This window comes from Monodelphis domestica, chromosome 1 (assembly GCF_027887165.1).
Source record: "Monodelphis domestica isolate mMonDom1 chromosome 1, mMonDom1.pri, whole genome shotgun sequence".
NCBI lineage: Eukaryota > Metazoa > Chordata > Mammalia > Didelphimorphia > Didelphidae > Monodelphis > Monodelphis domestica.
Genome location: NC_077227.1, coordinates 62,327,158 through 62,346,924, shown reverse-complemented (window position 1 = coordinate 62,346,924; position 19,767 = coordinate 62,327,158).

Below are 19,767 nucleotides of genomic sequence, written 5' to 3'. Positions count from 1 at the left end.
ATTGTAGTTTATTGACTAAAAGGGTGACATGGTCAGATCTACAAGATGAGAAGGTTATGAATTGGTCTGGCTATCTTGGAATTTTGTCCCAAGTTACTAAGTCTTTCTCTATATATACTCTTCCTTACTGGGTCTGTACCCTAAAGATATCAAAGAAAGGAAAAGCACAAAAATAATCCTTGAGATATATGTATTGTACAATCTGTACAAAAAGTATTTAGAGTCTTTCTTTTCACAGTAACCTCGAACTGGAAATGAAGGGGGACCCAGACTGAGCGACTTGAGAATAGAATTGTTTGTTGACTTTCTGTGTACTCTCAGGGTTTAGCTAATGGTTGACATATAGTAGGTGCCTAATAAATGCTTTTTGACTTGAGTATTGGGGAATAATTGTGTACCAGTCCACCCCTAGCTATGGGCAAGGGGAACAGTTGGTATGTACAGATTGTCTTAGAAGAGAGCATGCTCAGTCTTGAGCATGCTCAGTATTGCACCTGGCTGGGAAAGCCTCTGACCCTTGACCCCAGCTTCTCCCAGGTTAGGCAGGAACACAGGTTTCTTTGTGCTCACCTGGTTAAGAGAAATCACATCTATACCTTGTCATTAACCAATGAGAATCATCCCTATGTACTGTGTATATTTGCATATCAAAGATTATATATAGCCCAGCAAGCTCTGCCTTGCTCTCTCTCTTTCAGGCTAGCTGATGGCTGTCCTGGCAGGAGCTTGGCCTCTGGCCAAGCTCCATCTTTAAACCTTCTCTATCTCTCTTTCATCTCTCCGACCTGTGTGGTATTAAATGTGGATCTCTGGACTGGTAAAAGCCTTCGGAAGGGTCCTTTGATCAGAGCTTAGCTGTGGCTCATGGAAAATTAATAAAGACTCATTCCTGTCACCTCATATCTCTAATTTGACTCCATCATCCCCCTCGTGGTATCTAAAACTTCTATCCTGTCTCTATCTTCCTACCTTAAAGCTTCTCTCCCCTCTGCAGAAGCTTTAAATTGGTAAACCAATTGCGACACATGCATGTAGTGGGATATTATTGTGCCAGAAGAAATAATAAAATGTACAGCTTCAGAGAAAACTGAGAAGACGTTGACTAATTGCCAAGGCAGAGGGAACTGAGCAGAAATAGGAGAACTAGTTATACAAATACAACTTTATGGAGAAAAAAATAACTTTGGAGGACTTTAGAACTCTGGTCAATGCAATGATCAGCCCCAAGGCCACAGGATTGAGGACATATAACAAGCTACCCTTGTCCTGATAGAAAGAGGATGACTTCAAAATGTAGACGGAGATGAACGTTTTTGGATATGGCCAGTGTGAGAATTTGTCTTGCTAGATGATGCATATTTGTTATAAGGGTTGTTTTTTACTTTGTTATTGTTCAACTGAGGGTAGGGGAGTAGGAGAGAGAGATGATGAACAAATAAATTCGTACAAATAAATTAATTAGGTAGCTAGGGAGCACAATGGATTGAGTACCAGATCTGGAAGTAAGAGGACCTGGGTTTGTGTAACCCTGGATAAGTCACTGAACTCCAGCTGCCTAGCCCTTGCTGCTCTTCTGCCTTAGAAGTGATTCTAAGACCAAAGGCAAGGGTTTAAAAATAAAATAAAATAATAAAAATTAATTTAAAAAATAATACTTGCTTCTGCGTGAAATTTTCCTGATCTTTCCAATTGCTAGTACTGCCTCTCTCTGTCTACCTGCTGTCTAACTACTTATTCTATATTTATTTGTATTTATTGACTTGTTTTATACTATATCAGGAAACAGCAAGGTTATTCAGTGTTTAGAGCACTGGACCTGGAGTCAGGAAGACCTGAGTTCAATTCCAGCCTCAGACACTCACTATCTGTGTGACCCTGGGCAAACCCCTTCATTTCTGTCTGCCTTAATCCCCTGGAGAAGTAAATGGCAAAGCAAACCACTCCAGCATCTTTGCCAAGAAAACTCCATGAATATTATGGTTCATGGGGTCACGGCTGAATGACAACAAAAATATTTATATTTATACTATTACATATATTTAAACCATTTAGTCAGACATGACTGAAAATGACTCAACAACAGTAATTTATACTACATATTTCAGAGCTGGGTAGACCCAAGGTGCTTAATAAATTTTGTTGTGGAATAATTTTTCAGTCATGTCTGACTCTTTAGGGGTTTTTGGGCAGAGATCCTAAAGGGTTTTCCTTCTCAACTTCATTTCACAGATGAGGAAAACGGAGGCACTCAGGATTACGTGACTGTTCAGAGTCATACAGTAGGTATCTGGGGCCATATTTGAAGTAAGGAAGATGAGTCTTCCTGACTCCAGTACTGTGCTTGTTGATTGATTGAGGAAGACACAAACAGATGTGGATCTATCAATCCATAAGCATATCTACATGGCAAATACTATATCAGATGTTAGGCTTACAAAGACAGAAGAGATATTTTCTTTGCCCTCAAGGACCTTATGATTTAGTCAAGCAAAAAAACAAGTACTTGTAGAAGGTAATTTGGGAGATCACAGATAGAGCGTGGTAGCTCAGTTGCGCCTTTATAGGAAACTGTGGGTTCTGAGAATTAAAGGAGAGGAAGGAAGACTTTTCATACATAGGAACACTCACTAGGCAAACTTTCATTGGCATTTAATGAATAGATATGAGGCAGCTAGGTGGCTTAATGGATAGAGAGTCACGCCTGAAAAATGGGAATTCCTGGGTTCAAATCTGGTTTTAGACACTTCCTAGCTGTGTGACTTTGGGCAAGTCACTTAACTCCAGTTGCCTAGCCCTTGCTGCTCTTTTGCCTTAGAATCAATACTTTTATCTGTTGTAAGACAAAAGGGAAGTTTTTAAAAAAAAATAGCTGTGCTTTCCTCCCTTGATTATTTCACTAAATAGAACTTTTTTCCCTTTTTACAAAATTTCCTGCATCGTCATCTGGTTCTGAGGAAAGGCTGCTCATGTGGAAAACTGATGGGGATTAAGGCAGGAAGCAAAGCTGGGAATGAAGCTGGATGGTGCTGCCACTTGCACAACTCGATGGAGTGAGAGGAGTGGAGCCCTTGGTGTGAACATATCCAGGCATTGTGTGTTTCTGAATGAGGAAAGGTCGCAAGGATGAGTGCATGCTGCTGGCTGGGGATCTAAGGGTGTTGGGTGCCTGTGAATGGACCCAGAACTCCATTCCCACCTCCACATCTGTTTTGAAACCCACCCCCAAGTCACCAAATGAATTCTGCAAATGTGCTTCACTCCAAGAAGGCTGAGATCCTACAGCAAGTTTTCTTTTCCTTCTTTCTTTTTTTAATGAGACCCAAATGCTTGGCCAACAGGCCTGGATTTCAAATGGGCTTGCTCAACATTCACAGATAATAAATAGGCTATTTTCCCCTCCTCTCTGAGGGGAATTCCCCCCAGAAGATGGAGCTGTACAGTGAGGCCTTCTCCAATCCAAGGAAGGAAAATGAAATCTCTTAACTTGACTTAAAATGTAAGAAAAGTCATAAAGCTATTTAACTAGCTCCTTCTGCCCCCCCATTAAAAAAAATTGGTGACTGATGCCAGGAATCCAAACAATGCCAAATCTCTTTAAGGATAACGTGACAACAGAATTGAACACATACACTTTGGGGGGAAGAAAGGGTGAGGGAGGAGGAAAAAAAAAACTCTATTGTACTTTCCTAGGAAATGTAATATAGTCAGAGCTTAAAAGGAGTAGCCCTTTTAGCTCCTAGGTATGAGCTGTCAGAATTCCAGCAACCAGAACTGATGTTTAGGAACAGCTGAGGTGGGTGGAGGCAGGTGGGTGTGGGGGGAAAAAGGAAGGTTTATCAGGGGCAGAATTACAGTTAATTTAGTCTGGAGTCAAGGAAGGGATGGGGAGATTAATGAAGATCAGGTGCAGTCTTGGGTGGGGGTCTGGGTGGAGCTGGGAAGGCAGGTCTTTTGGTTTTTCCAGGTCCCAGAGAGATTCCTGGGTTGAATGAATGGGCCTGAATCCAGTAGAGAGGGAGACTTCCTGCTTAAGTTTCTCTGTCTCCTGGCTTACTCCAAAGGGGTGAGGTGGAGCCCAGAGAAAGGAGGAAGACTGATACCAGCCAAGTTTTGGGCAACTTGCCCAAATAGCAATATTCAATTCAAGAAAAATTTATTAAGCGTTCAAAGTGTGCTAAGGGAGACGTAAAAGTTTAAATAAGAAACAGTCCTTGTCCTCATGGAGTCTGCAGTTGAGTAGGGCCATAAAAGTTATTCCCCCCCCCACACACACACATTCCCAAACCCAACTGGTATTGGTAGGTTGTGTTCCCAGAGCACAGCTTGTAATTCTAGAGACAACCCTGAGGTGTTGGGGTTAGTGATCCTTTTTAATGGTATAGTGCATGAACCCACAAATGGTTATATGCGTGCCATAGTTTCCCCCATGGTTATTCATGGATATCACATTAATTAACTTTTTCTCCCCCCCCCCTCCCCAGCCCATACCTTCCATCTTGGAACCATTACTAAGTATTGAAAGGCTCTGCCACATTTCAGGCATAAATAACCTAAATGAGCATTTAGAGTGGAGATGTCTTTGAATTTGAACATCTTGTGTTTCTTTTGAGCTACTGAGATTCTGCTTTGCTCTTGGACATGCCATGTTGGATGGCTGTGGGCTGGTGTCTCCCATAATCAACACCAAAGTTCTTCAGAGAGACCTTGAGAGTGTCCTTGTACCTATTGCTTCTTTCTTTTGACCTCCATGTAAGCATTTGCCTTGGCTGAGTTCTCCCTAAAATAGCTTTTAGGCAAATGTAATTTGGCATTCCAACATGGCCAGCCCATTGGAGTTTGAGCTCTCTATAGTAGAATCTGAATGCTTGGCAGTTCAGCTCTGGAAAAGACCTCAGTGCCTTGTACCTTATCTGGTCAAGTGACCTGCAGAATCTTCCTAAGATGATTCACATGGAATTGATTTCATTTTAATAGAGGGACTAGGGATAAGTCAGGGTAGGCAGTTGAAGGGAGAGTGAGTTGGAAGAGCAATAGAATGAAAGTTGATTTTGTTTTGGGAACTAATTCCTCAAATCCATCAGTCATTCCAAAGTCTTAGAGCAGGGAGGGACCTTAGAATAAAAGATTCACCTTTTAAAGATGAGGAAACTTTAGCCTCAGACACTTCCTAGCTCTGTGATCCAGGGCAAATCACTTAAACTGGGTTTGTCTAGCCCTTCCCCTTTTGTCTTGGAATTGTTACTAAGACAGAGAGTAAGGGTTAAAAAAAAAAGGGAGGGGCAGCTAGGTGACTATACTTTCTAGCTGTATGATCTTGGGCAAGTCTTTTAACCCCAATTGGTAGCCCTTACTGCTCTTCTGCCTTGGAACTAACTGATAATTAGAATTGATTCTGAGATAGGAGGTATGGATTTAAGAAAAAAAATGAGGGAAATGGGGTTGAGGAAAGATGTGACCTACCCCAGGTCATACTGGTTTTTGACTCTTCATGACTCCATTTGGGATTTTCTTGGCAGAGATCCTGGAGTGGTTTGCCATTTCCTTTTCCAGATGTTTTATGGATGGAGAAATGGAGGAAAACAGGGTTAAATGATCTGCCCAGGGCCAGCTAGTTACTGTCTAGGTTCAGATTTGAACTCAGGAAGATGAGCCTTCATGACTCCAGACTTGGCGCTCTATCCTCTGTTCCACCTGGCTGCCTCTGTTTTAAAATAGCTGGTATCATATCCCAACAAATCCTTTCCCATTCTCCAACCTCAATCTAAGAAGCAAAGCTCATCAAAACAAAGGAACAGATTTGTCATGTTTGGTGATGGATGCTTCATTCTGTGCCTCTAGTCCCTCCATCATGGCAAGGGAGTGTGATGCATCTCTGCTTCTCTTAAGTCTTGTTTGTTGCCTATATTGGTCAGCATCAGAGACCCTCAAAGATACTTGTTTGCTGAGTGACCAGAATTAGAGAAACTGCCCCTTCTCCATTGCCCCCAAAGAGGAAGGGGAAAAGGGTAGAATGGATGAAATAAAATGGAGAAGGAAGAGATAGGAAATAGAGGAGAGAAAAGGGGGGGGAGAGAGAGAGAGAGAGAGAGAGAGAGAGAGAGAGAGAGAGAGAGAGAGAGAGAGAGAGAGAGAGAGAGAGAGAGAGAGAGAGAGAAATGATCAAGGCAACTAAGTAGCCCAAGACTGGACCTGGACTCAGCAAGACCTGACTTCAAATCTGGACTCATACTGTGCATTTTAGATTACTCCACCCTGCTTAGTCTTTAGAATTCTAGCAACCAGGAATGTATACACCCCCACTTAAGGATTAACTGTAGGGGAGGATGGTCTGTGACCTGTATATGCTAGCAAGTGACAAATCAGAAACAACTGACTGACTCCCTGGGCTGTCCTAAGGCAAGTTTAAGCCACCATTGGTACATGTGAGACACAAGAAGTGATGTAAAGAACTGCCTTTATATTTTGTGTCGATTCCTGTGAGGGGAGCTTTTGTGGCTTCTGTGGACAGTGGAATTTGACTTGGAGGAGCTCTGAAGGGTGGGTCTAGGTGGGACTGCTTCTCTTAGTTGACCATGTGGTGAGTGTTAAGGCTGACTTCCCTTTCCCTTGACCCTTCTGAAGGTTCCAACCTCCAAGAAGGCCCCTCATCTTGGAGGAGGCCTCCTAGCTGGAAGTCGAGCTAGATTTAATCTTCTGGGAAGGCCCCTTGGCTGAGAGGCCTCTGAACTCCCCCTGGCTCAGGCCAGGCCAGAGTAGATCTTTCCCCTTTCCCCTCTTTCTCCTTATTCTTAATTTCTTCCTTCTATTATAAATAAACCACCATAAAATTCCATTCTGACTTGAGTATTTCATTGGGATTTAGAATTTAAATCTCTGGCGACCACTAAATAATATATTCAGTCTTAACCCTAAATTTTACCCTTAAAAATACTTTCAGCTTTGTCACTCTGAGCAAATCACTTAACTGCTGCCTACCTCAGTTTTCTCATCTATAAAATGGGAACAATAATAGTGCTTGCCTCCCAGGGTTGTTGTGATGACAAGATGATATTTGTAAAGTGTGTCCCAAACCTTAATAGTCTATATAAATGAAGGGTGGCTAGGTAGTAGTGGACAGAGCAATAGGTCTGGAGTTGGGAGGATCTAGGTTCAAATCTGGCCTCTGACACTTTCATTCTGGGTGACCTTAGGCAAGACACCCCATTGCCTACCCCTTGCCAGTTCCTCTGTCTTAGAACTGCTACAAAGACAAAAGGCAAGAGTTAAAAAAAAAAGTTTGATCATCTAGACTTTTGTGTGATGGAGAAAATGTTAAAAATGTAAATTAAATTTAAAAACATGTTCATTAGGCATATTTGCTTTCTTTTTGTGTTTTTGGAGGTTCAAATCTGGCCTTAGATACTTCCTCTCTTGTGTGACCCTGGACAAGTCACTTAACCTCCATTGCCTAGCCCTTGCCATTCCTCTGCTTAGAACTGATACAAAGATAGAAGGTAAGAATTTTTAAAAATAGGCTTTGTAAATAGTGGCTATTATTATTATCCAACAAAGAAATGTATGGGGAAACAGAGAAATGAAATGACTTGCTGCATACTAAGTAAATATCCAAGCAGGGAGTCAGCCTAGGTCTTCCTATTCATCATCCACTAGATTGTGGAGGAAGAAGACATTTCCCCTAAGGTTGTCTGCTAGTACTGAATTTTGAAATTTAAGTTGGGGTTCTAGGAAGCCCTTTAGCCCCCTGGATTCTTTGACTCCATTTCCCCCCTTTGTCTGATGGGGTTCCCATCCTTGAACTATGCTAGGTGAGGAGTTTTCATGCTAAATGGCTCTCCTGGCAGAAATGATGGAAGAGAAAATACAGTCATCACTAGATTCTAGTAGAATTTTCCTGGAATCTAGCTCTGGTACTAGCTCTGGAGATGATTGTTAAATTCTCCGTGTGAGGATTTCCACCTTGACAATTGTCAAAACACCACAAATCAGGGCTTGGTTTATATTGTTTTGTTGATCATCTAGGCTTTAGAAAGTGATGGAGAAGATATTAAAAATGTAAAATAAGTTTAAAAACCTGTCCATTGGGGACCTTTTCTTTCTTTTTGCGTTTTTTGGAGATCCAGTTGTTAAACATTTATCAGAATTCCCTCCTTGATTCCTGGTGATCCTAGTACAGGAACCACAGTTACATGAAGCTACCAGGGCTGCCTTGGCACTTAGGTGGAGGAGACCTTTTATCTCTGTGATGTGATTGGGAAAAATCACAGCCACATTCCCAGTCTCTCTCTCTCCCTCTCCCTCTCCCTCTCTCTCTCTCTCTCTCTCTCTCTCTCTCTCTCTCTCTCTCCCTCTCCCTCTCCCCCTCTCTCTCTGTCTCTGTCTCTCTGTTTCTGTCTCTCTCTCTGTCTCTCTCTCTGTCTCTGTCTCTCTCCCTCCCCCCTCTGTCTCTGTCTCTGTCTGTCTCTCTGTCTGTCTCTGTCTCTCTCCCTCCCTCTCTCTCTTTCTCTCTCTCTCTCTCTCTCTCTCTCTCTCTCTCTCTCTCTCTCTCTCTCTTTCTCTCTGTCTCTGTCTCTGTCTCTCCCTCTCTCTCTCTCTCTCTGTCTCTTTCTCTCTCTCTCTGTCTCTGTCTCTCTCCCTCCCCCTGTCTCTGTCTTTCTGTCTCTGTCTCTCTCTCTCCCTCTCCCTCTCTCTGTCTCTCTCTGTCTGTCTGTCTGTCTGTCTGTCTCTCTCTCTCTCTTTCTCTCTGTCTCTGTCTCTTTCTCTCTCTCTCCATCTCTGTCTCTGTCTCTCTCCCTCCCCCCTCTGTCTCTGTCTCTGTTTCTCTCTCTCTCTCTCTCTCTCTCTCTCTCTCTCTCTCTCTCTCTCTCTCTTTCTCCTTGTCCCTCTCTCTCTCTCTGTCTCTCTGTCTCTGTCTCTGTCTCTGTCTCTGTCTTTGTCTCTGTCTCTCTCTCTCCCTCTCCCTCTCTCCCTCTCCCTCTCTCCCTCTCTCTGTCTCTGTCTCTCTCTCTGTCTGTCTCTGTCTCTCTTTCTGTCTCTCTCTCCCTCTCTCTCTCTGTCTCTGTCTCTCTCTCTCACACACACAGACACAGACAGACAGACAGACAGACACACACACACACAGAGCCACAGTGGCTAGACTGAAGCTTTACTTCCTTTAGTCTCTTACTAAACCCATTCTTTTCCACCTACCAAATTCCCAGCCTGGTGAGGCTTCTTCAGGTGTCTAAGTGCCACCCCCTTCCTTTATTCCATAGGCGACCAGGATTTAGAGTGTGGAAGGTTAACAACACTGTGAAGCCTGTTGGCCAAGTATTTTTATTCCTATTTATTGAGATCATCTCATCCAACCCCCTCATTTCCTGCATTCCCTGCTCCCAGCTGGCCCAGAGAGAAGGAGGAGGCCTCTTTCCTCAGCATTCTCTGATCCCCGAAATCACCATTTAACTCCTCTTTTTGGGGTTATTCAGCCCTGTCAGCCATGTCCGACTCTTCATGGCTCCATTTGGGTTTCTTGGCAAAGATACTAGAGTGGTTGCCATTTCTTTCTCCAGTTCATTTTACAGATGAGGAAACTGAGGCATTCCCTGATCCCTGAAGCCACTGTATAACTCCGCTCTTGGGGTTATCCAGTTGTTTTATCATGTCTGACTCTTTATGGCCCCAACTATGGGTTGTCATTTCCTTCTCCAGCTCCTTTTACGGATGAGGAAACCGAGGCAAGCAAGGTTAAGTGATTTGCCCAGGGTCACACAAGCTAGCAAGTATCAGAACTTAGCTCTTCCTGAGGACTTCAGGCTGGCACTCTATTCACTGTAGAACTCCTCTTGGGATTTTATTTAATGTTTACTACAGAGGGGCAGCTAAGTAGCTCAGTGGATTGAGAGCCAGGTCTAGAAATGGGTTCAAACCCGGCCTCAGACACTTCCTAGCTGTGTGACCCTGGGCAAGTCACTTAACCCTCATTGCCTAGCCCTGACCACTCTTCTGCCTTGGAACCAAATGCAGTTTCCATACTAAGATGGAAGGTAAGGGCTTAAAAAAAGGTTTTAATCTGTGTTATTAACATCTTCCCAATTACTTTCTTCGTCTAGAACAATAAATATTGTCCAGATTAATTCAGTTTGCCAGTTTCTGAGGTGTAAAAATGTACCCTGAAAATTTAACAGTCCCCTCCGGATCTGGCTCCAACACACCCTTGGTAGGTGAAATAATGCCTGAAGGCCGAGGAGTCAAACCATTCTGCCTGCTGCCTGCTGGCAGCCACTCAGGTGAACTAGATTAAACTATAATTGGGAAAGACTTAACAAAAATAAAATAAAACGTCGATAATATTACATTTTAAACCAAAGTGGAAATGTGACCCTCAGGGATCCCTAGGTGGCACCAGTGACCTCTGATCTTAGCATTCAGACTCTCAGGCCCCTTCCCCACCCAGCTGCACAATGGTTTTCAGTTTATTCTGATTTTCAATGCAAAAAAATGTATTGAGAACGAGGCCTTGTCTTCCCTGATTCCTCACCATTTCAGGTCTTGCTTCCACTAGGACCTGTCCTAGATTTAGACTCCAAAGGACCCTAGAGGCCAGCGAGTCCAACCTCCTTATTTTTCAGTTGAGGAAACTGAGGCACAAAGAAGATAGATGACTCACCTAACCTCACACAGCTATGAAGTCTGCATTGGGATTGGAACTCAGATCTTCCTGACTTCTAGGTTCAGCATCCTCTCTTTTATACTTCTTGGCCTCTGCTAGCTCCCAGGCTGGGTGGCCTCAGAATTTGTCTCTGGTCCCCTAAAAAACAAAAGTCGACCCCACATTTCCCTCCTTTTTTTTTTCAGTTTTCCCATAGATAAAAGAATCAGACAATAGGTTTAAGTTGAACCCAGCTCAGCCCAGCTATTGGTGGGGTTGGGATTGGGTAGGAAAATGGGTCATCTTGGGCTATTCTTCCCTTCTCTAACCCCCAGGCTCCCCATCCCACCCCCTACTTCCCAGCTGATGACAGTGAAAGTCATCTTTCTGTAGATGCTCTTCTAAATTAGCCCATTAAATCATTGTCCCTCTGGCAAAAAGGACACAAATACTTCTAGAACACATCCACTAACTAGCTTTGTGACCATCTCTGGCCCTCCGTTTTCATATCTGTAGAATTCGGGACTCAGAGTAGGTAATTCCTAAGCTTCCTTCTAGTCCACACACACATATATGTATATGTATATATATGCACACACATATGTATTATATGTCACACATCACATATATGTGTGTGAGAGAGAAAGGAGAGAGGTAGAGAGAAAGAGAAAAGGAGAGAGAAAGGAGAGAGATAGAAAAAAGAGAAAGAAAGAAAGGCAAGAGATAGAAGAAAAGGAGAGAGAAAGAAAGGAAAGAGAGACAGAGACAGAGAGAGAGAGAGAGAGAAAGGGAGAGAGGGAGAGGGAGGGAGAGACAGGGAGAGAGAGAGAGAAAGGGGGAAGGGAGAGGGAGAGGGAGAAAGAACAGAGAGGGAGTGGAGAGGGAAGGGGAGAGGGAGAGAGAGACAGAGAGGGAGAAAGAGAGAGAGGGAAGGGAGAGAGAGATAGAGAGACAAAGAGAGAAGGGAGAGAGATAGAGAGATAGAGAGAGAGAAAGGGAGAGAGGGAGAGGGAGGGAGAGACAGGGAGAGAGAGAGAGAGAGAGAGAGAGAGAGAGAGAGAGAGAGAGAGAGAGAGAGAGAGAGAGAGAGAAAGGGGGAAGAGAGAGAGAGAGAGAAAGGGGGAAGAGAGAGAGAGAGAGAAAGGGGGAAGAGAGAGAGAGAGAGAGAGGAAGAAAGAGAAAGGGGGAAGGGAGAGAGAGACAGAGAGGAGAGAGACAGAGAGAAAGAGAGAGAGAGAGAGAGAGAGAGAGAGAGAGAGACAGAGAGAGACAGAGACAGAGACAGAGACAGAGAGAGACAGAGAGAGAGAGAGAATGACCCTGGGAAAGTCACTTCTCCCCCACTTGGCCCTTACTGCTCTTCGGCCTTAGGACAAATGAACGTATACTTAGGATTGATTCTAATACAGAAGGTAGGAATTAAAAAAAATAATCTCTCCTGGCTGCTTTGTCTGCTGGACAGTTTTGACCAACACGAGTGGTGCCCCAGAGGCCTTAGCGTTTCCAGTGGGTCACATGGGGCATGTACAAATAATTGTTACAAACCCCCCAAAGCCTTTGGAGGGGGCCGGAGAAAACAAGTCTCATTGTCCCCGGGGCCAGAAGCCCGGTCCCTCCGAGCGTGTCTGGCCGGCTCCTTCTCCTCTCCCGAGGGCCCATGCCCCCTTTGGCACCGGGCCTGGCTCTTGTGTTTATTTGACTCATGGAAGGAAAAGCTCTATGGGGGAGGGGAGGGCAGGGGAAGGTGAGGGGGGCCACAGCTGCTCCCTGCCCCGGGGACACTTGGAAGTCCAGGCAGCCACAGAGCCGTGGAGGGTGGAGGGGCTCAGGCTCCCCATCCAGGGAGGCTTCGGGGGCCATTTCCCATTCCAGGCCCAGCCTCTCCTCAGGCCTGCGTTTTGGGGTTTAGTCATCGTGGAGCGAGCGCTGTTTGGACATCTGCAATTTGGATTCAGGCCTAGCCAGGAGGGAAGGGGCCCGAGCAGAGATGGGGCCTCCCTCCCCCTGGCTCAGAGCTGAGGCCTGCAGCAGCTGCTCCTGGCCCCTGGGCGAGGGCAGGGAGGGATGGGAGGCCCGGGCCCTGGTCTGAAGCTCTTGGATTAAGGAGAGAAGCAGCTGCCGGAGGAGAGGAGGCCTGAAACGATTTCTGAATCGAAGAAATGTCTCTCTCCCTCCCTCCAAAGGGGTGGGGGGGACCCTTTCTCAGAGGGGGTGGGGGGCCCTTCCTCAGGCCCAAGCCTCTCCCCCTCCCCCTCCTTCTTTTCCATGGAAGCCTTGGAACCAGAAACAAGATGTGGCTCTGTGTTCTGGCTCCCAGCCCATTCGCCTTGAGCCTTTCTTTCCTAGACTGCATCACAGAATCTCAAGAGTCCAGAGAGACCTCCAGGCAGCTAGAGTCCTGAGACCACAGCTATATGACTTTGGACAGCTCACTTCACCTCTGCCTGCCTCAGTTTCCTCATCTGTAAAATGAGCCAGAGAGGGAAATGGCAAGCTATCTATATAACCCTGGACACACTTCACTTCTTCCTGCCTCAGTTTCCTCATCTGTAAAATGAGCCAGAGAGGGAAATGGCAAACCACTCCAGTTGTGAGGATCATCACACAAGAGAGCAGAGGGGAAGAATTTTCCAGACCTTAAAAATAACAGCTTATTTGCAGGACTTGCAAACTCCATGGCATCCCTGATCCTGCCTTGGAGGCTGAAGTACTCTTGTTCAGTCGTTTCAGTGCTGTCTGACTCTTCTTGACCCCATTTGGGGTTTTCTTGGCAGAGATACTGGAATGGTTTGCTATTTACTTCTCTAACTCATTTTACACATGAGGAAACTGAGATTCAGGGAATTTAAGTGACTTGCCTAGGGACACACAGCCAATAAATGTTTAAGATGTTTTTTGAACCCAGTCTTCGTCTTCCCAACCTCACTTTTGATAATTTTTAATTTAAACCAAACTACTCTGGTCTTGGAGTTAGAACCTCTGTTTCTCTGCTCCATCAGTGACTGAGGACAAGTTATACAACATCCTTGAGCCTCAGTTTATCTACAAATTGGGTTTAATAATACTTGCTCTGGGGGGCAACTAGATAGCAAAGTGGATACCAGACCTGGGGTCAGGAGGACCTGGGTCAAATTTGCCCTCAGACATTTCCTAGTTGTGTGACCCTGGGCAAGTCACTTAGCCCCCTTTGCCTAACCCTGGCCCCTCTGTTTTAGAGTTGTTACTAAGACAGAAAGAAAGAGTTTAAAATTATTTTTAAAAATATTTACTTTATTTCTCTTCAAGGGTTTCTGGAGAAGCAATCAAGCTCTCTGTCTATCTCTCTCTGTGATTTTAAACTAGTATAAAACAGTAATTATCAAAACTACCTGGCAGGGGCTAAGAAATAGAAAGGTAGAATAGGACAGATATACAACAAACAGTAAATAAAAATTATAGTAACCTTGTATTTGACAAAAATATAAATCCATGTTTGGTATATAAGAAATCACTATATGGTAAAAATTGCTGAAACAATTATAAAGTAGTTTGGCAGAAACTAGGTATAGACCAGTATCTTACACCATTCACTAAGATAAGCTCAAAATGGACACAAGATCTAGTCATAAAAAGGAAATATCATAAGTAAATTAGAATAGGAAACATCTATCAGAGTTATAGACAGGAGATTTATGAGTCAACAAAAGATAGACAGCAATAGTGAATACATTCGATTGAAAAGGTTTTATACAAATAAAACAAATGTCACCAAACTTAGGACGAAAGCAGAAAGGGAAAAAAATGTTATAGACAGCCTAACAGATACAGATCTCATATCTAAAACATATAGAGAACTTTGTCAAATTTATAAGAATAAGAACCATTCCCCCAAATCATAATTGGGCAAAAGATACCAACAGATAATTTTCAGATGAAGAAATCAAGGCCATATGTAGGTATATGAAGAAATGCTCTAAATAACCACTGATTAGAGAAATGCAAACTAAAACAATTCTGAGACATCATCTCACACCTCCCAGATTGGCTAAAATGGAAAAAGGGCAAAATGACAAATGTTGGAGAAAATGTGGAAAAGCAGGGGCACTAATACACTGTTGATGGAACTGTGAACTGATCTAACCATTTTGAGGTGTAATTTGGAATTCCTGCCAGAGACTTATAAAACTGTTTATACCCTTAGACCTATCAATACCATTGCTGGATCTATTTCTCATGGAGATCAGAGAAAAAGGAAAAGAACCTTTATGTTCCAAAATATTTAAAGCAGCCTTTCTTTGTGGGTAGCAAAGAACTGGAAATTGAGGTGATGTCCATAAATTGGGGAATGGTTAAACAAATCATGGTATATATGATTGTGATGGAATACTACTGCTCCACAAGAAATGATGAGCAGCCCAATTTATTAAAAACTTGGAAAGAAATCCATGGGATAATGAACAGCAAAATGGGTAGAAACAAGAGAACATTATATACAGCTACAGATTAATTAATTAATTAATTAACACTTGAAGAATAACTTATGAAAGCTCATCTCTAGAGAATGAACTGAAAAATGTGAACATGAAAGACAGAATCTATATAGACATATCTGTTGGATGATGTCTTCTGTGATGCGGTGTGGACAGAGAGGGACTGAGATACTTGGAAATAAATTCTATTAATAAGAAACTATATCTATTTTATGCATTTCTGAGTTTCTTAACTCTTTTCTGTGTTGTCTGCTGGCTTTCATGTGGCATCTGTGGCTTCTGCAAAACTCCTAAAAAATTCCCATTTAGTTTCTTATGTCATCTTATGATATATCAAAACCACAATGGGAAAAATTGAGATGTGGAAGGGATCCCTGTATATTGCTGCTATACATAGTAATATATATCTGTTATGTGCTTGTATATACATACAGACACATATATGTTTATATATTTATATTTGTGTGTCTCTAGAAATATATCTGCTATTTATGGAGGATGGAGAGAGTAGCCATAGTCTGGAGTGATCATGGAAGCCTTTCTAGGGAAGGTGGGAATGATTTCTTATTGCAAATTTAAATGCCTTTAACAGGGATTGTGTTCCCTACACCAGCCACTTAAACTGTCTTCTTAGTCTTTCAGTGAGTGGACAGCGAGCTAGCAGGCATCAGGTATCAGGCAATCCCTGGTCTTGGACACTAGGGGGAAGAAAAGAGACTTTTTTTTTTTTTGGTCTGGCAATTTTGGCAAGAGTTAGGAAGCTGAAATGGGTGGGGAGCTCCTAGGGGAAAGCGAGTCACAGGAGCCTCATTCCAAGTATCTCTCCACTCCAAAGGGAACTTCAGGAAATTTGGTTTCAGCCATGGCTCTGGCTTCCATTAAAGTCCAAAGTGATTTTGGAAGAAGTCCATAACATGTTCCCATCTAGGAAATAAGACCACGTCAAAATTCTTGTTCATGTGGCTCCCCCTCCTACTGAATCTCTACTTACCCTTTAGGACCTATTTTTTTTTAACTTGAAGCCTTAATAGAAATGGAAAAAGTAGGAAAAGGGATGGGTTTTAGGCAGGGAAATGATGGGTTCTGTTTTGGTAATATGGAGTTTGAGCCGCCTATGGGATATACCGATGGAAATGTCTAGTCAGAAATCGGAGACGTGAGTCTAGAGCTCAGGAAAGAGAAGAGATCTGGCTGGAGAGTAGATTTGGGAATTTTCTGCAGAAAGGCCATTATCGAGTCCTTGAAAGCAGATGAGGTCATCAAAGCCGGAGAAGACCCAGGACAGTGACAGCGATGGGGGATAATGGGAAATAAATCTGGAAGGGAAGGTCACAGCCAGATCGTGAAGGGCTTTAAATGCCAAAGTGAGGGGCTTGGATTTGATCACGGCCAATAGAGATTTTTGAGCAGGGGAGTGGCACCAACACCCTTGTGCGTTAGGATAATTATTTTGGCAGTGAAGTAGAAGCGGAATTGGAGAGGGGAAAAAGAGTTCAGAAAAGGAAAGTTTGGAAACTGCTGGAAAACCAGGAGAGCTTTTAAATAACTGGTGTTATCCAACAGTGAGACAGGCTATCAGCGTGGGTAATGAGTTCCCTGGCAGCGAAGTGGCACAGTGACTAGACCTCCTGACACTAGTTATAGGACCCTGGGCAAGTCACTTAACCCTGTTTCCCTCAGTTTCCTCATCTGTAAAATGAGCTGGAGAAGGAAATGGCAAACTACTCCATAGAAGAAAACCCCAAATGGGGTCATAAAGAGTCAGACATGACTAAAAGGACTGAAAAACAACAATGAGCTTCCTGCCTCTGAAAATATTTGAGCAAAGGCTGTCAGAGTTGTACTATATGAGATTCATAACCCTGGGTAGACAATTGAACTGAATGACTTCAAAGCTTAATTACAACACAGAGGTTGTGACTTTAAGACATGCTCTTTATTCTGTGTGTGTGTGCATGTGTTTCTTTTGGGAGGGGGTCCCCTGACTGTTTTCAGTGGAGTGAGCTCTAGGGGAAGTTGTCCCACCATGTTTAAATCCATTTCTGGAACTCCCAGGCTTATTTGCTCCCTTCCCATCTTCTGCTTTCTTTTCTCTGTCCTTCAAAATGCTTATCCCCAAATCTCTGCACTCTGAAAAGGCATAGCTCCAGCTTTAAACAGTCAAGACTTTCCATCTGGGTTTCATTAAATTCTTACATGGTATTAATTAAACCCCAGGAAAGGGAGAAGGAGGTCGGTTTGGGGGAAAGGATCAAGTCTTTCTTCCTTGGAAAAAAGACACGAAGGGAAAACAGTTCATGGCAGGTTAGTGGCTGGAAGCCCCATAAGGTCTCTGTGGAGATGAGACAAGGCATTGGAAGGAAATCTCTGTATCATCATCCACACTCTCCATGTTTGGAGATTCTGGTTTTCCCATAGTGCTCAACATCCAGACTAGCATTACAAGATCATGGAATGATATGAGTGGCACTGGGCAGCCGAAATCTCTCTCTCTCTCTCTCTCTCTCTCTCTCTCTCTCTCTCTCTCTCTCTCTCTCTCTATCTCTCTCTCTCTCTGTGTCTCTCTCTGTCTGTCTCTCTCTGTCTGTCTCTCTCTGTCTCTCTCTCTGTCTCTCTGTCTCTGTCTCTGTCTCTGTCTCTCTCTCTCTCTCTCTCTGTGTCTCTCTGTCTCTCTCTGTCTCTCTGTCTCTCTGTCTCTCTCTCTCTTCTCTTATCTCTCTGTCTCTCTCTCTGTCTCTGTCTTCCTTTGAAAGCATCTTCAATGTCACCTCTCAAAGCCCATTCCTTTCAGATCTGAAGGAAAGTCTTAGAGATTTTCTAATCTCTAAAATGCTTCTATTCAATAGACCTCTTTACCTGGGGAAATCAAGTTTCAGAGGGACTTGGTAGCTCTCTTTCTTATTTGCAGGACTGATGAGTGGAAGAGAAACTTGTCTTGCTCTGTTAGATTCCAGAGAATGCAGAATGAGAAATAATGCATAGGAACTATGAAGAGGAAAATTCAGATTTGATGCAAAGAAACATTTTCCAATCTTGCATTTATTTTGTATTTATTACAGGTATACTAATCTGTCTATGTGTCATCCCCCCATAAGATTGTAAATACCTAGGAGGTAGGCATTGTTTGTCACTTAGCACAGAGTAAAAGCTTTATAAATATTTGTTAGTTTATTGATAACAAATCTATTTATTTCTTTTTTAAATTTAATTTTAAAAATATTTCTCCTTGGTTACATGATTCATGTTGGGATCCCTTCCCTCTTCTGGAGCTGACAAGCAATTCTACTGGGTTTTACATGTATTATCACTTAAAATCCATTTTTATAAGAGAGCTTTCTGTTTCTTAAGATGATAAAGGAAAAAAAGAAACTATATATTCTAAAATGCTTATAGCAGCTCTTTTTAATTTCCAAAGCTACACTTTATTTTTTATTCAGATATTTTATTTTCCCAATTACATGTAATAACAATTTTTAACATATGTTTTCCAAAATTATAAGATCCAGATTGTCTCCTTTTCTTTATTCCCCCCCCCCCCTTAGAAATGGTAAGCAATTTGATCTGGATTATACATGTATTATCATGCAAAACATTCTTCTCTACTGGTCATTGTTATAAGAGAATACTCATATAAAACCCAAACCACAAAATAAAACCATAAATAAACTAAAGTGAAAGAGAGTATGCTTTGATCTGTAACAGCTCTTTTTGTGGGAAACTAAAAGGATGTCCATCAGTTGGGGAATGGCAGAACAAACTGTGGTTATTGTTATTGTAAGGAAATACTATTTTCCATAAGAAAGGACAAATGAGATGATTCCAAAAAACCTGGAAAGATTTATATGAAATGAAGCAAAGTGAAGTGAGCAGAACCAGGAGGATGCTGTAACCAGTAACAACCATAGTGTATGATGATCAATTGTGAATGACTGAGCTATTATTATTAACAAGGCAAGGATCCAGGGAGGAAATTTATTTGGGTGCCTCTGGGGATAAATGCCTTTGGTCTAATGGGGACTCGTGCAAAGTTTAACTGAAGTCTTGGCTTCCTCTGCAGCAGCATCAGATCTATTTTCCAGAAGCCTTCATTAGACACTCTTCCTCTGCCTTCAGTGACGTCGGGAGTACTAGCAGTCAGCTTGAACAGACCTAGCCCCTGACTTTCAGGCACTCAGAGTCTAAGACTATTTCTTTTATAGATGACGCCTGGGGATGAAGATGAAGAGGACACAGAAATCTGGGTGACAGAGTGGAAAAAGAGCTGCATGTCCAGGCAGGAAGGCTTGAGTTCAAATCTGCCCTCAGACACTCCCTAGCTTTGAGACCTTGGGGAAGTCATTTAACTTCTCTCTGCCTCAGTTTCCTCATCTGTAAAATGGGAATGATAATAACACCTACTTCTCAAGGTGGTTGTGGGGATAAAATGATATAATATCCACATTGAAAACCTTAAAGAGTTCTTGTTAGCTATTATTATTATGACATTGAAAAATAGTCAGGTTTTTCCCTGTTTTTGAGATAAAGACTTTTAGGGAGGAGAAATGAATGAGAAAAAGCATAGTTCTCCACTTTTGCTATGGCTAGGTAAATTTCACGCAAGAAAGGCTTCTTAGAGGGGGTGTCAAAGATGAATCTTCCTGACTCCAAGTCCAGTGCTCTAGTCACTGAGCT